This window comes from Heterocephalus glaber, unplaced genomic scaffold (assembly GCF_053883595.1).
Source record: "Heterocephalus glaber isolate CG9 unplaced genomic scaffold, H.glaber_assembly_v1.0 deba00000546, whole genome shotgun sequence".
NCBI lineage: Eukaryota > Metazoa > Chordata > Mammalia > Rodentia > Bathyergidae > Heterocephalus > Heterocephalus glaber.
Window position 1 is genome coordinate 34,850,745 of NW_028258147.1, and position 19,534 is coordinate 34,870,278.

Below are 19,534 nucleotides of genomic sequence, written 5' to 3' on the forward strand. Positions count from 1 at the left end.
TTAACAACAAAAAATAAAAATCTCTCCACCTTTCCTCCATAGAGTAAGAATGTGTTTTCATCTATGCGACCTTGGTGGAGTCCACCAATGTAGGTAAGCTATTGCCATTTCTGTCACATCCTTGTGCATGTGACAAGCAGGCAGCCTTTACCCACAGATAGCCCTGAGTGGTGAGCTGAGAGATCAGGAAGTAGATGACACAGCTGGACAAAGTGGAACGGGTGGCCAGAAAGTAAAACAAGTTACAAATTGGGCGAAATTTTTGGCACACATATAATGAACAGAAAAGTTCTTCTAAAGTTCCAATAGAAGAAAGCAAAAATATAAAGGATTGTAAATCAATCAGAAATATCAAATAATCCAACTGAAGAATTATTCTTTGTTGTCACAGAAGAAAAGTCAAGAGATGTGAGAAGAAATAGCCTCATTAGAAATCAAGAGAATTCAGATGAAAGTAACAATGGCTCACCATATTTGATAATCAAATTTGCAAAAGTTAAAAGATTGATGTCTAATGCTAAGAATTTCAAAAAATTGATATTCTCTTACACAAATTTCATTAGTTTTTTTATGGCAGTAGTAATAAACTATGACAAATTTAGTAGCTTAAAATAACACAAACTTATTGTCTTACAGTTTTGTGGATTGAAAGTCTGACATTGGTCTCTATGGGCTGAGGTCAAAGTGTCAGACTAGGCTGCATTCCTTTCTGACTCTCTAGGGGGAAATTGTTTCCCTGCCCTCTCCAGCTTCTAGAGGACATTGGCATTCCTAGTCTCTTTTCAGCATTTTTAAAGCCATCTGTGTTGCATCCTTTCAGCATTTTTAAATCCAGTACAGCTCCCTCTCTGACCAGAGCTGGGATACACTGTCTCCTTTTAAGAGTCATGTATTAGATTGAGTCCTTTTGGATAATCCAGAATAACCTCCCCATCTCAAGGTTCTTAACCTTAATTATACCAACAAAATCTCCTTGCCCATTCAAGATAATAGATCATAGGTTTCAGGATTCAGACATGAGCACCTTTGGGAGTAACACTGTTCCAAAGAATTGTGATAATATGGCCTATTTGGAGGACAATTGGGAAGTACATACCTTACCTACTGGCTCAGCAATGTGAGATGTCTTTTTTTAAAAATTAATTTTATTGGTACATTTTATTGGTACATTTTAGGTATACAAATCATTTACATTTATCATTGGGTGTTTGTACCAGTACATGATATATCTTGGTTCTTATTTTTTTCCCCATTACTTGTGTGCCCTTCACCCCTTCCACCCTTCCCTATTTACATAGATTTCATTTCCATTTTTTTTCTTTTCTCATAGTTTTTCCTTTCCCTGTTTTCCTTTCCCCTTTCCCTCCCTTCACTCCTTCATCTTTGGACCTTTTTTCCGATTTCAAATTATCAATTATTCATTTTAATCATTTTAACTCTTATTTACACTATCAGTTTCCCACACTAGAGAAACTATTCAGTATTTACACATGTGTGTCCTATTTATTTCACTTAAGAGTATGGCCTCAATATGTATCCATTTAGCTATAAATGACTCTAGCTTTTTGTTCTTTATGGCTGAGTAGTACTTGATTTTATAAAAAAAACCCCACATTTTCTTTATCCAGTTTCCAGTTGATGGGCACTTGGGCTGCTTCCAAGCTTTAGGTATTACAAACTGTGCTGCTATGAACATGGGTGCACATATATCGCTGTGGTATGATTCTTTTAATTCTTTGGGGAAGATACCCAGCAGGGGAATAGCTGGGTCAAATGGGACCTCTAGTCCTAGTTCTTTGAGGTGTCTCTGACTTCCACAGTGTCTTCCACAGTGGTTGCACCAGTCTGCACTCCCACCAACAATGGAGAACTGTTCCTTTCTCCCCACAACCCTGCCAGCATTTGTTATTTGTTGATTTCTTGATAGCAGCCATTCTTTCTGGGATGAGGTGGAATCTCAGTATTGTTTTCATCTGCATCTCTCAAAAGACCAGTGATGCTAAGCATTTTTTATATGTTTATTTGCTGCTTTTACTTCTTTGTCTGAGAAATGTCTGTTCATTTCAGATGCCCATTTTTGAATTGGGTCTTTGAATTTGGGAGGTCTGATTTTTTTCAATTCTTTATATATTCTAGATACTAGTCCTTTGTCTGAGGTACAGCTGGTAAAAAATTTTTCCCATATTGTAGGTTGTCTGTTAGCTCTGTTGGTGGTTCTCTTGCAGTGCAGAAGCTTTTTAATAAGATGAAATCCCAGTTGTTGATTCTTTCTGCTAGTTCCCGTGCTACTGAGGTTTTGTTCATAAAGTCTTTTCCTATGCCAATGTGTTCAAGAGTTCTTCCTAACTTATCTTCCAGCAAGTTTAGTGTTTCTGTCTTAATATTTAGATCTTTAATCCACTTTGATCTTAGTTTAGTGGTGATAGGTATGGTTCTAGTTTTAATCTTTGGCAGGTTGAAATCCAGTTTTTCCAACACCATTTATTAAATAGGCTATCTTTGCTCCAATGATGGTGGTTGGCTCCTTTGTCAAAGATGAGTGGTGGCTGAGCATGTCTGGAGTTGTTTCTGCATCTTCTAATCTATTCCACTGATCCTCAGGTCTGTTCCTTTGCTAGTACCATGCTAATTTTATCACAGTAGCTTTGTAGTATAGTTTCAAGTTGGGTATCGTGATACTCCCAGCCATGTCTCTGTTGCTCAGAATTGCTTTAGCTATTCTAGGTCTCTTATGGTTCCAAATGAATTTTTGGATTGTTTTCTCTAGTTCTGTGAAGTATATTGTTGGAATTTCAATTGGCATTGCATTGAATCTATATAGTGGTTTTGGAAGTATGGCCATTTTCACTATATTGGTTCTTCCTATCCAGGAACAAGGTATGTCTTTCCATTTTCTTGTATCCTCTTCGATCTCTTTTTTCAGAGTGCTGTAGTTTTCAGTGTAGAGGTCTTTTGCTTCCTTTGTTAGATTGATTCCTAGATATTTCATTTTTTTGGTTCTATTGTAAAAGAAATTGTTTCCCTAATTTCTCTCTCAGTGAGTCTGTTATTTGTGTACAAGAAGGCTATTGTTTTTTGAATGTTGACCTTGTATCCAGCTACTCTACTGAATCTATCAATTAAGTCTAGTAGTCTTCTGGCGGAGTTTTTTCAGTCTTCTATATAAAATATCATGTCATCACCAAATAATGACAGTTTAACTTCTTCCCTTCCTATCTTTATTCCTTTTATTTCTTTCTCTTTTCTAATTGCTGTGGCTAATATTTCCAGAACTATTTTGAACAGGAGGGGTGATAGTGGGCATCTTTGTCTTGTTCTTGATTTTAGCATGAAAGTTTTCAGTTTTTGACCATTTAGTATGATGTTGGCTGTTGGTTTTTCATAGATAGCCTTAATCAGGTGAAGATAAAGACCTTCTATTCCAATTTTCTGTGGGGTTTTTATCATGAATCGGTGTGGGATTTTGTCAAATGCTTTTTCTGCATCTATTGAGATGATCATATGGTTTTTATCTTTGACTCTGTTAATATGGTATATTACATTTATTGATTTACAAATGTTGAACCATCCTTGCATCCCTGGGATAAATCTGACTTGGTCAGGGTTGTATGATCTTCTTGATGACCCTCTATATTCTGTTTGCCAGTATCTTGTTGAGGATTTTTACATCTATGTTCATTAGGGAGATTGGCCTGTAGTTCTCTTTTTGGGTTGGGTCTTTCCCTGGTTTTGGAATCAAAGTCACACTTGCTTCCAGGAATGAGTTTGGAAGTATTGCTTCCATTTCAATTTCCTTGATGAGTTTAAAGAGTAGTGGCATTAGTTCTTCTTTAAATGTCTTGTAAAATTCAGCAGTGAAGCCATCCAGACCTGGACTCTTCTTTGTTGGTAAATATTTTACTACATTTGCAATTTCAGTCATTGTAATTGGGGTGTTTAGAATTTCTATATCTTCTTCATTTAACTTTGGCAGTTCGTATGTATCTAGGAACCTGCCCGTTTCTTTTGTGTTTTCCATTTTATTGGAGTAGAGATTCTTGAAGTAGGTATTGATGATCCTCTGGATTTCTGTTGGATCTGTTGTGACTTCACCTTTTTCATTCTTAATTGCGTGTATTTGTGCCTTTTCTTTCCTTTTTTTGATAAGGTTGGCTAAAGGTTTATTAATTTTATTTATTCTTTCAAAAAACCAACTCTTTGATTCATTGATTTTTTTATATTGTTTTCTTAGTCTCCACTGCATTGATTTCTGCCCTGGTCTTTATAATTTCCTCTCTTATACGAGCTTTGGATTCGTTATGCTCTTCTTTTTCTAGGAGCTTGAGGTTCTGCATTAGGTTATTTATCTGAGTTTTCTCTGTCTTCCTAATATGGACATTCACTGCTATGAATTTCCCATGTAGAACTGCTTTCATTGTGTCCCATAGATTCCTGTATGTTGTACTGGTATTTTCATTTACTTATAGAAACTGTCTAATTTCTTATTTAATTACTTCTGTGACCCATTGGCTGTTCAAGAGGGTGTTATTCAGTTTCCATGTGTTTGTTGGGGTTTTGCGGTTTCTTATGTTATCGATCTCCAATTTTATTGCACTATGGTCTGATAATATACAAGGGGTAACTTCAATTCTTTTACACTTACTTAGACATGTTCTATGAGCTAGCATGTGGTCTATTCTGGAGAATGAACCGTTTGTAGCCAAAAAGAATGTGTATTCCGATTTTGTGTGGTGGAACACTCTGTAAACATCTATTAAGTCCATTTGTTCAATAGCTTGGTTCAGTTCTAGAATTTCCTTGTTAACTTTTTGTCTAGATGATCTGTCTATTTGTGATAGTGGAGTATTGAGGTCCCCCACTACAATTGTGTTAGTGTTTATTTGGTTTTTCATGTCTATTAATATTTGTTTTGTATAGTTGGGGGTATTTGTATTTGGTGCATATATATTTAGGATTGTCATATCTTCCTCTTGGATTGTTCCCTTCACAAGGATGTAGTGACCATCTTTGTCTCTCTTAATTAGTTTTGGTTTGAAATCTACTTTGTCTGCAAATAAGATTGCTACCCATGCTTTCTTCTGGGTTCCTGTGACATGGAGAACTGTTTTCCATCCTTTTACTTTCAGTCTATGAGTTTCTTTATGAGTTAGGAGTGTTTCTTGTATACAGTATATTGTTGCATTTTCCTTTTTAATCCATTCTGCCAGTCTATTTCTTTTGATTGGTGAATTGAGGCCATTAACATAGAGGGTTATAATTGATAGATATTGATTTATCTTTGTCATGATGTTTTACTTTTGTTGGCTCTTTTATTTCTTATTTTTTTCCCCCTTTCCCTTTAGTGTCTTACCTTGCCTGGTGGCTTCCCTCTGTTGGGCCTCATGGAATTGTGACCTTCATTCCTTTTTTCTAGGATATTGTTTAGAATTTCTTGGAGTGCTGGTTTGGTGTTCGTGAAATTTCTCAGGTGTTCTTTGGTGTGGAAGTATCTAATTTCCCCATCAATTTTGAAAGATAATTTTGCAGGATACAAAGTATCGGTTGGAAGTTATTTTGTTTTAGGGCTTGAAATACTTCACTCCAGTCTCTCCTTGATTTGAGGGTTTGTGTTGAGAAGTCTGCCGTGATTCTGATGGGCTTTCCTTTGTAGGTAATTTGTTTCTTTTCTCTAACTACTTGTAGGATTTTGTTTTTCTGTTGGGTTTCTGAGATCTTGACTATTATATGTCTAGATGTAGTTTTTTTTTTTATCATAGCTAGTTGGAGTTCTATGTACCTCACTTATCTGTATGTCCAATTCTCTACCTCTGTCTGGGAAGTTTTCCACTATTACTTCTGTTAACAGTTTTTTATGTCAATTGTACTTTCTCCTGTTTTTTTCATGGACTCCTGTCACTCTTATGTTGTTCTTCTTTGCATTGTCTAGCAGTTGTTGGATTGATTTCTCATGGTCTCTTACTATTTGTAAGAAATCTCTATTTTCATAGTCTCTAACCTCAATCCTGTCTTCTATATCTGATATTCTATCTTCATTTCTGTTAATCTGCTGTGGATACTTTCAATAGAGTTCTTGGTCTCCTGAATATCTGTTTGAATCTGTTTCATGGATTCCATTTCTTTCTTATGTTGGGTGATCATGGTTTCCATTTCTTTCTTATGCTGGGTATTCATGGCTTCCAGCATGTTTCTGAGCTGATCTGTTTTTTTAAAATCTGTTTCTGTTCTAGTCCTCTAATCATCTCTTTCACTCTGCTCACCATCTCTGTAGATATCTGGGAGATTATTTCTGCTTTGAATTTTTCTAGAGCCTCATTCATCTGTTTTGTTACTTCCTGTGCTATTAGTTCAGGTTATCCAGGTGGTTGGTTATGGGACTTCTCCATTTCATTTCCTCCAGGATTTACCCTTGGTGGGGTGGAAGTCTGAGTTTGTGCCTTGCTTAAATGTCTTCTCATTTTTGCCCTTGGTTTAACTCCTGGGTTGATAGTTTGAAATTGCTTATTGTAGGTATCTTTGTTGCTTGTAATTAGAACCCTTATGGAACGATTGCTTCTCAGAGGTGTCTTCCAGATATAGCTGGTCTTTAAGATTTGAGTCTCTAATGACTCTAAGGCTATCTCATTTTCCTTATACTAGAAATGTTCATTGACTAGATCAGTAACAACATCTTAGCCCAAGTGACACAATCAGCAACACTATTGCATCAAGTACATCTTCAAAAATGACATTTTGTAGTAGTTATTAATCTATCACCTTTAGCTGTGTGAATTAAATCAAGATCGAGGACCAACCCAACATATAGTGAATAAACCCTTTACTGTAACAACTTTACCCTTTGGGATGGGGAGTTAGAAGGGGTTGGGGAGGGAGGGACAGATGGGAAGAAGGATGGGGGAAGATTAGCAGTGTGACCAGAGGACACAGGTGAGAAGGAAAAAGAGAATAATAGGAAAATAAAGAAGAACTCTGAATGAGGACCAGAACAGGGACAAAAAGGAAAGATGAACAATGTGGGAGAGTAAGAGAGTGAGTGTGAGAGAGAGAAAGGAAAGAGAAAAGAAAGAAGAAAAGAAACGAGAAAAAAGGAGAGAAAAACAAATATTTGCAAAGAGTAGGGGAAAAAAAGTTAAAGATAAGAGGAGCAAAAGAAAAGAAAAGAGAAAAAAACCAAAATAAAAAAACTAATTTTGGGAATAAAAAATAACCATGAAGATGAAGGGCCTCTTTCAGGGTATGTCTCTGCTGTCACAATAGACAACGTGGGTTGCAGTGTGTAGATATAAGTCAATGAGTCTCAGCAAGCTAGTCACAGACCCATGAGATTCAGGCAGGTTTCTGGATGCAAGTCCCAAGTTGAGCTCCCTGTCCTCCTGTAGGGTTGAACCCTGCAGAGTTGTATTGCAGGTTCCAGCTTCCCTTCCCCTGAAGATATTCCCAGTCCTGATGGGAGGTGAAGATGACTCCAACTTACCCAGTACAGTGGTCTGGTGGTCCGGTGTCCTCTGTGTCTTTGTAGCGTCAAACCAGGCGGCTGTACAGAGACAAGGCCAGAGGAGTGGGGGTGGGGTTGGGTGCCCAGTGGATTGCTGCTGGGGCATGGGCTGATTCGGCGTGTTCTTGCATGACTCCAGACCTCGGTAGGGCGTCCTCAGACCTGCCTATCTGCAGCGGGCTGATTCAGCCTGTTCCATGGGACTCGCGACCTCGGTAGGGCCAATGTGAGATATCTTTACAGAATCCCTTACACACGTGCATGAAGATGTATGTTTAAAGATGTTTCTGGCAGCATCAACTGTGAAAACAAGAGATTGACACAAACTACTTTTCAGAGAAAATATTTGAATTTTCAGTTTTATACTCACATATTACTTATATTTTTAACATTAAATTGTTGAAAAAACAAAATGCACTGAACTCTTAAGTCATGGGCATGACTACTCCTCTGGGCTTTTTTTAGTTAACTAGTCTGTAGAATTGAGAGGCTGCATACAAGGATTATAAATTCCATTCCAACTCTAGATTGCACAAATAGATGTAGAAAAATGTTTTCACTCAATGTAATAGTATTTTGGTTGTCATGAAAAGGAAAATAGTATTCCTATATTGATTTTTAATAATCAAATCATAGATTTTCTGGAATGGTTTTGATTTTAAATAATTTAAAATTTTGATATTGTAAATAAGATAATACTTATCAAATTGTAGGGTTCAATTTGGATTCAGAATATACTATCTGTACAGGCATTCCAATTCACTGCTTGTGTTAGTGTAAATTGATACAACCTTCCTGAAAAGGAAATCATCACAACAGGAGAAAGATTTAAAAGCAGCTTAATCATTGACCTAGCAGTCTCACATCTGGAAATTTATTTAAAGAAAAACATTAGAGGACTCTAAATGTTACAAAAACGGGAAAATGGTTTGAAAATTAAGCTTTATATACAAGGAGCATTATTAAATAGTCATTGAAAAAGCTATCAAAAATGTTAATAACACAGGGAAACCTATAATTAAACTCAGTAAAAAATAGACAAGAGAGATTCATATATATCCTGCCTTCTCTATAGGTTATATGCATATGGGCCTAAAATAAATATTAGAAGGGAATTTGTCAAAATATTAATGAGGAACAGCTCTACGCTGTAATTTTTTAATATTTTCTGGAAATTTTCAATCTTTTTATAGTGAACAAGATTTTTATAATTCTAAAATAAAATTTAAAATAGTCTCTATCCTTCTACTTACAATATGCTTCTCAAATGAATATTTTTAATAAGGGTTTATAAAAGAATCACTATTTTCTTAAAATTTAGAAAATTATCTTTTTCATTCTTAACTCTGAAAGCTTAGGTATAGTTTACTTTCCTAGTTTCTCAGAGTGAAAAGTTAGATATTGATTTTAAGTCTTTTTTCTTTTTAAATATATATTTTTTGGAGTTTTAAATTTCCTGTTAAGTACTAAGTTAGCTACATTCCATAATTTTTATATCATGTTCATTTAAAGTACTTTATAGTTTACCTTGTGATTTCTTCTTTGACTCACTATTTATTTAAGAATTTTATAAAATTTCCACATATTTGTGAATTTCTCAAATTCTTTTCTGGTATTTTTTCTATTAATTATATTGTAGTATTAATTCAATCCATTTATATGTATTGAGACTTAGTTTATGGCTAATAAATGTTTGATCCTGGAGACTGTTCCATGTAAATTTGAGGAAAGTGACAATTTTGCCAATGTTGATTGGAGTGTTAAATAGACATCTGTTACATCTAGTTGGTTTATAATATCGGTCAAGCCATCTATTTCTAATTTGATCTGCCTGTTCTTTTATTAAAGTTGATAGTTGAGATGCTGTTAAATTGTCTCTAGCTTCAATTCTGTTTTTTGTTTCATGTACTTTGGGGTTCTGTTGTCAGGTGGATACATATGTATAATCATGTCTTCCTGATAGATTGATCCTTTTATTATGAAAAAAAAGAAGAACCTTTTGTTTTTACTAACAAGTGTCAGGTTAGAGTCTGTTTTACCCCCTGATATTAGTATAGCCACTTGAATTCTCTTTTATTTCTTGCATGATATAGTTTTTCAATCCCTTTCATTTCAACCTATTCATACTTTTCAATATAAAAAAGGTAGAAATAATTGGATAGAAAATAAATGGATAATTTTTCAAAATCTGTGAAGCTGATCTCTGGCTTTTAATTGAATTGTTTAACCCATTTATACCTAATGTAATTACTGATAAAGTAGGCTTTATAGCTGCCATTTTTATATATCTAATGTCTTATTTATTTCTTAATTTCTTCATTGCTTCTTTCCTTTATATTAAATAGATGTTTTCTAGACCATCATTTTAACCATCTTGTTTATTTTACAATATTTTCAAAGTTATCTTCTTAGAGATTGTCCTGGGGATGAAAATTAACATTTTAGCTTAAAATAGTCTACGTTGGATGAATACTATTTTAATTTTAATGTCATGTAGAACTTTGTTCCAATGTGACTCTATTCTAGTTCTCAACACTTCCTATGTTAAACTAGCTTTTGGAGGTGTATTTTTTACTCAGTTCCACTAATGAGCACTCTTTATATCTTGCTTTAACTAAAGGCATATACTGAAGAATTCCTGATTTCTGTTGGGAATAGATGAAGAGATAAAGTAAACAGGTTAGCTATTAAGCAGGGAACAGGGCAGCTTTAATACCCAGAGGAGGTTTGGAAGGAAACCTCTCATTCACTGAACTTTCACAGTTTTCCTTTGGCACCTCATAAGGTGATTTTATGTGCAACTGAAAAAATGTAAAATTGTTTCCCACATCATCTTAAACAAGCCATAATGCATGTTCATATACAAAAGTTTCTGGCAAGCTTGAAGAAAGTTGGGAATTTCAATTTTTTATGAAATTCCTCAAGCACTGACAGAAAGCAGCATCAGTAGCCTCGTTCTCACTATGAGTACATTGTAAATCAAGCTGAAGAGAAGTAAATGGACGTTTTAGAGTATCCAACATGAAAAAGAATTATTCTTTAAGTTTTATCATCAGGAAGTGAGGACAGTAAATTACTCTGTGTATACATATTCACATATATTTGCATAATGTATAACACATTACTTTGGATTGCAATAATTTATTTGGTCAGGGACTGAAATAAGAAGTCTGACTGAAATATAGTTATTTCCAAAATCATGTCATTTTCAGGAAAATGAATGGAATGAGAAATCATCATGTTAAATGAAATTAGCCAGACTCAGAAAGTGAAATATTGTATGTTTTCATATATGAGAAAACTAAAAGAATACATAATTTAATAAATACATGCTTAAAATAAAGGAAAAAGGACAGGTAACCAGAAAGCAGATTCCTGGAGATGGAGAAGAGGATAAAAAGAAAGGTGATGAAAGGGAGAGGGGGCATGGGAATGAATATTGTATGCATCAACTTCCCCAAATAAACCCCATCATTATGTAATGTTAACACACACTAATAAAATATTTTAAAAATCAGCATGACCCTAGTATTAGACAAATCTAAATTTGAGTCATGGGGCTTCCACTTACTCCCGGTGTGACTTGATACTTAATCTCTTAATCCTTTCATGTTTGTAAGCCTCAGTTTCCCCAACAGAAAAATAGACTTAAATTTGGTGCCATCTTCCAGTGTAGTTGAGATAATTAATCCGTCTGATTTATTACTAACATAGCTATTGATACTAACACAGCTAGTAATTATAAATAATGATAACAGCAATTATTTTGACCATCCAAACCAATGTAGAGGGGCTGAAAGGCAAATAATTGATGGAATATATTGAACTCATTTGATCCAAATATGCTTCCCATAAATCAGAGAAATGAACAATAATGACATACAGAATGCTGCTAGAGATTAAAGCAAATCTCAGGGGAATTTTTAGGAGAACTGGAAACAAGAGGATTAACATGAGAACAGAACTTGAATTGGGATGTGTCTGCTCACTACTTTTCAAAGTACCAGTGAAAAGAAAACAGCCAGGGATTTTTGTTTGTTTTGTCTTTTTGCAAAGCTCCGTTGTGCTTATACTTCCTTCAGTATTTTGAAGAAATACTGTTCATATTCATTAGTCTTTGAGTTCATCATAGCTTCATTTTTGATAGTAGGTTTTATTTAAAATTATATGAAAAAGTTAATTGTTCTGAATGAGTTTGTGCTTCTCAGTCATCTCATTTTGCTTATTTCATCTTTACTTAAAATATTTTCCAATCTCTTCTCTGTCAACTCAAATCCTATCCAGTCTTTCAGGACCATCATCAATGCTGCTTCTCTGAAACTTCTCTAAGGTCATCCCAGTCCTCAGGTTTTCCTATTCGTGTAGGTCACTGCAGGACTTGCAGTTAATTATAAAGAAACTTAACAAGCAGTTGTTGGCCAAGGGCAATGAGCCAGGCACAGGAATTTCTGCTGGAAACATACAGATAAATAAGATATGGTCCATGCCTGCTCTTAAGGATGCAAAGCCTGGTGGCAGGAGTCAGACACACTAAGAGACTTATTCCAAGGAACAGTTTTATAAATGAAGAGCAGTTGACAGAGAAATACTTCATCAGAAAGAAAGCTGACTACTTATTTGTTTGTCTTTTTGATAAATCTAAGTTTTCTCTGTGGGGCAAAATACTCGGTTAGATTAACATTTTTTTCCCCTGGTGATGGAAACATGGCATTTAAAAATGGTTATTGGTTTTCTGTCCCCACAGATTGATAGATGAAAAATTTCACCTTTATGGGAAAATTGCTCTTACTGTGAGAAAGCTTCTAACACGCATTGCTATTATACAGCAATAGAGCCAAAATGCTACCCTTGGAAAGGGGACAACTGAGACAAGTAGCTAAGCTACTTTACATAAAGATATAAACATTGACTTTACTGCAGAAAGAGTTACATCTTGTACCAATTATCTTTGGCCACAGTAATGGTGTATATATAACAAACAACCCCAAAACTCAGTGCAGAAAAGTATTATTTCATTCTCACAGGTCAGTGAGTCAGCTGGGCTGGTTTAGCTTTACATGGCAGGTCTGCTGGTCAGATCCTCCTCACATAGCTTTCATCCTCCTTGGTCCCACAGGGCTCTTCTCATGGTGATGGCAAAGGCACACTAATAGGCAAGCTCAAGCACCTAAGCACATTCAAACTGCTCTTTGCATCACATCTGCTAACATCCTATCAGCCAAAGCAAAACACACAGCTAAGCCCAAAGTCAAGAGGCAGAGAACATTCTAACTTTAGTAGGACAGAATGCAGAAATAAAATGCAAAGGGCATGGATATAGGAAGTGATAAAGAATTGCTTACGATCATTCAATCTGCCAGACTCTGAAGATATTGAAATGTGTTTGAAACTGAAGAACGGATATGAGGTTTATAGTTCCTCTTGGTAGACCAAGGAAAGGAGAGATTTGAGAGATGTGGAAAAGAGGAATGAATGAGAAAGCTGGTTGTGGCCATTTTGTTATAACCAAGTTCTTTGGTAGAGTTTGTTAAATATTACTGGTTCGTATTAGCTGAGTTTATGGAAGTTAAGCAAAGCAAAGTCAGAAGCCTTCATCTAGAAGCTACTATTCCTCTACAATAACATGCCTGCCCAAGAAAACAAACAGCAACAAGGTTGGATTTTGGAATACATTAGTGTTCCTCTAGGATTTTTACGTGAGTAACACTAGAGAACACCTATTTTCTACTAGTGGTAGTAAGTAGGGGCTGGCATTTGATCAAAATTAACAGTGAAGCAGGGCATGATTAGGATTTGTTTAATTCAAGCAACTTTGCCAGTGATAGCATTATAATTTCTCTGCTAGATTAGATTAAATTTTAGTCTCTCACTGAGTCTCTGAGCCCAAACTCATTCATTTGAATACAAAAGTAATATCTCCCTGGAAGTTTAAGTTACATAGTTCATAGTCATTTGTGTATCTTAACACTTAGTCCATAAAATATGGGACCTAAGTTATGCACAAGATAAATAGCTATGCAAGTCAGTTTCTAATTTCAAATTACCAGTCCAAATAAGATAAACAAGTGTTAAAAATCAGTAAAGTTTACATTTTGAAGAGCTAGAGATACTATTCAATGAAAATCTTGACCTATGAAAGTCTAAAACAAAACTGATCATAGAAATAAGCCCCTTAATGTTTTTAAATGAACCATGACAATCAGTAAGTAGCAAGCTCAGCATTCAGAATGTTAAGTATCTCAGCTAAGCATAAATAATCTAAATGTTGGAATCCCTCATGAGACTCCCAATTATGACTAAAACACAGAAACCCAGAGCATTTAAAGGTACCCCTTCATATATAAATACATGCATTCATTTAAAAATGAGTCGTGTGGTCTTACTATGTGTCAGACACACGTGGAGGACAGAGCAGTGAACAAAGTAAATAAGAACTGTGCTTTTCTGCCAGTTGGTTAAGGGAGAAGGCACAAAATTACCAAGCAAACAAAGAAAATGAAAAAATAAATTTGTATGAAACATCACTACTACAAAGCAACTAAAGGGTGCTATAATGGAGCACGATGTAGAGAGCTATTTTCTTTAGGGGTTTCCAAGAAAGCCTCCTTTGTGTTGTGACCTCAGTGGAACTAATTTTTTTGAAGATGATTTGGGGCAGAAGTGCTATAGGCAGAAGAGAAAAGTAACTGCAAAGGCTTCTTGATATAGGCAATAGGCAATATTAGCTTTTGACATATTTCCTTTCACTTCTTGCTTAGCTGAATAAAATCAGTTTTTAATCACTCATAATAATGGAAAGAGTCAATGACTCTTTCAGCCCAAGGCTCATTATATTTATTAGTCTTTTTAGACGGAATAGATTTTGTAGATACCAGAAAAAGATGTGGTTAAAATTTTGTAAGTTACTACAATTTTTAAAAATTAAATTAACATATTGGTAACCTCAGAAAACAATGGGGAATGTGTTCAGCTACTCCATTTAGTTTATGGTTTTTCCTTCATAGTTCTTCACACTTGCACTACACAGAATCACTTCTTCACTGTGGAAAAGGATCCCCCCCACCGCCCCAGCAACCTCTCTTTCATCTTTCTCTAAACTTCCTTTTCAGAGCATCTTCCTTGAAGACCTCCAGAGCTAGGAAGAAAAGGGCAGTGGGAGGAAGGCAAAGGCATTTGGAAATGCTACCTTACCATCCACTGGTAGGGATGGATCCCAAATCTTCTTCTCCTTTAGCTCCCTCCACAGGAACACAGGTTGCTAGAAAAGCTGTAACCAATTCATCTCTTTTTTTTTGCCATTAAGTTTATTGGTACATTTTAGGTATACAATACAGTTACATTCATCATTGGGATCTTGTACCATTACATGAGTATCTTGGTTCTTTTTTTCTCCCCCCTTCCCTTGCCCTCCCTTCACCCCCTCCACACTTCCCTATTTGCAAAGACTTAGTTTCCATTTTTTTCCTTTTCTCATATTTTTTCTTTTCCCTTTTTTCCTTTCCCCAACCCTCCCACTTCCCCTGCTCCTTTAGACCCTTTCTTCCTGTTACACAATATCAATTATACATTTTTTAAATTATAATATCAAGATCTAGGAGACATTACCACAGATTTTGCAGAATTTAAAAGGATATAGAATGTATATTTCAAAAATCTGTTTTGAAATAAATTTGACAACTTCTAAGAAGTACCTTGGAAGACAAATTAATGAAACTAACTCTGGAGGAAATATAAAATTTGAATAGCACCTATTAAAGGAAGTATATTCCTAGCTTAAAAACCTACCTATATGACAACAGCAGGCTCATATACATTTTAACTGATAAATTATATCAAACAATTGAAGCAGAAAAAAGAAGGAACACTTCTCCCCTCATTTTAGGAACTCAACATTGTGCTAATCGTAAAACTGGATAAAGATAATGGAAGAAAAAACCATGAACATAGATAGAAATTTGTTTAACAAAACAAACTATTAGAAGTCAGATCTGGCAGGATGTAGAAAGTGGTTTTGTTATAGGGATGGCAGTGTTGGTTCAGCATTGGAAGATCCACCCCCAAAAGTCATCATTTTAACAGAGGAAAGGAAAAAGCCATATGATCCTATCACTAGTTGGAGAAAAAGTATTGGACTAAATTCTACAGCTGTTCATGGTAAAAGCTATCAGGAGACTAGAAGTAGAACAGAACCTTTTCAACAGATTAAAGACATGTACTCCATACTTCCAGTGAGAACACCTTATATGAATGGAGAAGATACAATGCTTTCTCCTTAAGGTGGGGAACAAGGGCAGATATGCTTACTCTTTATCTGTCCATTAAACTTTGAAACCTAGTCCCCACCAAAATAGTCTGGCAATAAAATGACACAATTAGGATAGGATTGGCAAGGTAGAAGCAAAATCTTTATATGTAGATGAAATAATCATCTACAGAGAAAATACTAAGAAATCTCTAGGAGCCCCTAGAACTTGTATTTGAATTTAGCAGGATTGGAAAACACAAGGTATATATAAAAATTCAGGTCTGTGTATACTTTCTATAAATGAAGAATTGGATATTGAAATTTAAAAGTTATGTAGGAGTACAAAGGACCTAGAAAAGTTAAAAAAAAGAAAAAAAAAAGAAAAAAAACAGTGTTGGAAGATGTTTAGTACCTAATTTTAAGACTTCTTCTAAAGCTACAGTAATCAAGGCAGTGTTGGTGGAAGGAAAGACATAGAGATCATTTGAATAAAACAGAGGATCTAGAAATAGAACCACACATATATGGTCCACTGAGTTTTGAAAGATTATTTAACATTAGCATTTTATAGAATATAAACTCAATTCAAGAGTTGAGGAAGAGATAGTGTTTTCAGCAAACGGCACTAGAACACCTGGTATCTGTATATAAAAAATTAACCTCAACCCTTTATTTCCATACATGAAAATAACTTGAAGAGATCTATGAACCTAAATAAGAAAGCCTAAAAGTATAAAACTTTAAGAAGAAATTATAAGGGAAAATGTTTATGAATTCAGGGTAGGCAAGAGCTACCTAGTATACAAAAGACATGATGTATGAAAGAAAAAAGTAGATAAATGAGATTCCATCAAAATTTAGAACTTTAAATGACATCAATAAAATGAAAAGTAGTCCTTAAACAGACCATATTTACAATGCGTATAACCTATGACCAGAATATACAAAGAATTCTTAGAGCTCATCAGTAGACAACCCAATTAAAAAGTAGACATAAGAAAATGATAAATAGCCAGTACAGCACAAGGAAGAGTGTGCAGCTCTAGAATCAGAAAAATACTAATCAGTACAATAACATGATTGAATTATACACTCATTAGGGAGATGAAGTTAAAAGTTTTAAAAGCCTTGTCATGACTTTTTCTTTTTGTTGGATTCTCCCCCTTTGGGTTTAATTTGTTACGCCCAATGGATTCATTCTGCTGGGTTTCCTGGGGTTGTGATCCTCATTGTCTTTTTCTAGGGTATTGTCTAAAGATTTTTGGAGTGCCGATTTGATATTCATGAAGTTCCTGAGGTGCTCTTTATCATGAAAGTATCTTATTTCTCCATCAATTTTGAAAGATAGTTTTGCAGGGTACATCAATCTGGGTTGGAGGCTGTTTTCCTTTAGGGCTTGAAATACATCACTCCAAGCTCTTCTTGCCTTGAGGGTTTGCATTGAGAAGTCAGTCTGCTGTGATTCTGATGGGCTTTCCTTTGTATGTGATTTGTTTCTTTTCTCTTACTGCTTGTAGAATTTTGTTCTTCTGTTGGATTTCTGGAGTCCTATGTGTAGATTTGTTTTGATCAAAGCTAGCTGGAGTCCTATATGCCTCATTTATCTGTATGTCAAGTTCTTTTCCCCTGCTTCGAAAGCTTTCTGACATCCCTTCTGTGAACATTTTTTTTATGTCATCTGGACTCTCTCCTGTTTCTTCATTGACTCCAGTCAGTCTTATGTTATTCTTCTTTGCATCGTCTAGCAGCTGCTGGATTGATTTTTCATGTTCCTTTACAGTTTTAAAGCAATTTTTCTTTTCCTGGTCCCTAATTGCAATCATTTCTTCTATATCTGAAATTCTATCCTCACATTGGTTCATTCTGCTGCTCAGACTTTCGATGGAGTTTTTAATCTCCTAGAAATCTGTTTCCATCTGTTTTATGGATTCCATTTGTTTCCTGTGTTGAGATTCCATCATATTCCTCAGATCCTCTATTTTTTTATCTGTGTCCTCTCTAGATTTATTAATCATGTCTTGCACCATGAGCACAATCTTTGCTGTTATCTGAGTAATTATTTCTGATTTCATTTTTCCCAGATCCTCCTTTGTTGCCAGTTCAGAGAGTCCAGGTGGTTGAGTATCAGATTGTTCCATCTCGTTTCCCTTTGGGGTTGCTGTAGGTGGTCCGGAAGTCTGTTTTTGATGCTTGTTTGCATGTCTTCTCATTTCCACGGGGTGGAGAGGTGCTTCTGGTGCCTGCGTGGCTCATTCTGTGCCCTAGGAGCTTGGGATGGCGGCAGGGGAGCTTCCTTCTGGGTTCTGGGACCGGCTCAGCTTCTCTCCAATTCATATCTCTTAAAAGTGGGAAATGGTAGGGTTTGATGTTTCAACAAATTTATTTGTTCATTTTCTTTGTTTGCTTCTAATTTTGCATCTTCTCCCTTAACCAACTGGCAGGAAAGCACAGCTCTTATCTACGGTTTCCCAGCCCAGCTTCTGAGCGCCCAAAGATCTGCATGAGGAGCCACAAAGCAGATGTAATATTTCTAGGTAATTGATTTAAAACTGTTTTTATACCGATATCACAATATCTTACACAAAGTAGGCATTCTACAAATATTTTTTAAAGTAATGAAGTAATAAATTAGTAAATAATTGTCTAGGTCAGTGAAGAAATGTTACAATAGAATATCGGATAATAATAAATGACCCTAATGTTATCATTGTTCAAGCTTTAGTTCTGTGACTTAAAAATACAGCTATGTTAATTTGTCTTATTCCAGGTTCCCTGGCTCCGTCTCACTTCAAAAAAGAAGGGGCTTAAACTACTAATATATGTCAAAAGACAATCCATACCCCTATAAACAAAAGCAAAGAAAAAATAATTCTTCCAGCAGGCAAACATTTTAAGGATGTTAATTGGAACAAATTTTGTATTGTAATCTTTTGTCACATTGTTAAATAATCCCTAAGCAACTGCAGGGATCTTGTTACTCAGAAAACGTTGTTGGCAAAATTTAGGTGCAAGAGGGGTAAAAATTGTGTTCTTTTGTTTAAGGAAGTTGAACTAATTTTTGCATATGCAAATGTTCCCCCACAAAACATTATGTGCTGTTTTAAACTCAGTCATGTCAAAACTGATGTTGGCAAAATGATGGTGTAAGCAATTCATCTTTTCATAATTTTCCAGTTTTGTGGGTATAACATTGACTATGTGAAGAAAATACATAATCGCATCTTGTTAGATATTAACTCTGATTGCAATTCACTTCTTAGAATTCTACAGCTAGTTTGCTCCTGTTCTTGAGAACTGATTGCTCAGTTTTCAGAATTTTTGTGAACTGGATGTAAAAAAATGGTCATTATTATAATAAAGTCTACAAATTTACAACTAAATTAAAAATAAACAAAAGTAACTAATACTCAAAAGGCATGACTTCCTAATTATTTGATTGCTATTAGTGTTCTTTTTTTTTTTCTAGTTTGAATTCAAATTCTGTTTGCTTTTGTATTAATTTTATTGGTACATTTTAGGTATACAATATAATGACATTCATCATTGGAAATCTGCACCTTCATATAATCTCTTTTGGTTCTTGTTTTTTCCCCATTCCCCTCCCCTCCCTTCATCCCCTCCATCCCTCCCTATTTACAAAGACTTTGTTTCCATTTTTTCATTTTCTTATATTAATTCCATTTCTTTCTTTCCTATTTCCTATTACATTCCCTCCTGTTCCTATCTTGAGGTCATTTGTAGCTGCATAGAGGAAATACTGGATGCTGGCACGATATTGAGCAGCTCGTCACATCTCC